The sequence below is a fragment of the Nycticebus coucang genome, chromosome 2 (assembly GCF_027406575.1).
Source record: "Nycticebus coucang isolate mNycCou1 chromosome 2, mNycCou1.pri, whole genome shotgun sequence".
Lineage (NCBI taxonomy): Eukaryota > Metazoa > Chordata > Mammalia > Primates > Lorisidae > Nycticebus > Nycticebus coucang.
In genome coordinates, this window is record NC_069781.1 from 45,052,414 (window position 1) to 45,053,492 (window position 1,079).

General features: G+C 44.8%; 1 non-coding gene across 1 annotated transcript; it reads left to right on the top strand.

Moving 5' to 3' along the window:
- Window positions 1-444: 444 nt before the first annotated feature.
- LOC128580368 (small nucleolar RNA U13) lies at window positions 445-547 on the top strand. Its single transcript, XR_008378662.1, has one exon. It is a non-coding gene; the product is annotated as a small nucleolar RNA U13 (small nucleolar RNA).
- The last annotated feature ends 532 nt before the right edge of the window (window positions 548-1,079 follow it).

The following is a 1,079-nucleotide window of genomic DNA, read 5'->3' on the forward strand; positions in this document are numbered from 1 at the left end:
CACAGCAACCTCAAACTCTTGGGCTCAAGAAATTCTCTTGCCTCACCCTCCCAAGAAGCTGAGACTACAGGCACCCACAATACCTGGCTATTTTTAGAGATGGGGATCTCAGTCTTACTCAGGCTGGTCTCGAACCTGAGAGCTTAGGCAATATACCTGCCTCAACCTCCCAGAATGCTAGGATTACAGGTGAGAGCATGTAAAATACATGCCCAGCCAGTATTTTATATTTCTTATTGTTTCTATTATACTTCCTGGCAAGATTAATGGCAAAGAGAAGGTAATTAATAAGTGCAGATCCTGGTCTCCAGCCTGCACTGTGATAAAATGGTCACAGGACTAAATGCAGGGGGTGGGAGTAGAGAACATTAGAAACTTTGGGGCTTTTATAGAAAGCTACAAAATAGTATAGTTTGAAATCATCTTTAAAAAGAACTAGATATGGTCCTTCTGTAGTTCACAAGTGTGATGACCGAGTTCTCACACCTATGTGTGAAATGTCCTCCCTCAAACCTTATTACTACCTTGGCACACTGGCTGTCTGGTGTGAAAAAAAAAGGAAAGGGCTCGGTGCCCATAGCACAGCGGTTGCGGCACCAGCCATATACATTGAACATGGCAGGTTGGAGCCTGGCCCGGGCCAGCTGAACAGCAATGACAACTGCAATAAGAAAATAGCTGGGCATTGCGGCGGGCACCTGTAGTCCCAGTTACTTGGGAGGCTGAGGCAGGAGGATTGGTTGAACCCATAAGTTTGAGGTGTTTGTGAGCTGGGCTGACACCATTGCATGCTAGCTTGGGCAACAGAATAAAACTCTGTCTCCAAAAAAAAAAAAAAAAAAGAAAGAAAGAAAGAAAAATTAGATGAGGTTTGGGTCCACGAAATTATTTATTTATTATTTTTTATTTTCTTTTCAGACAGAACCTCAAGGTGTTACCCTGGGTAGTGTGCTGTAGCATCACAGCTCACAGCAACCTCCAAATCCTGGGCTCAAGCGATTCTTCTGCCTCTGCTTCTCAAGCAGCTGAGGTGCCCGCCACAACGCCCAGCTATTTTTTGGTTGCAGCCGTCATTGTTG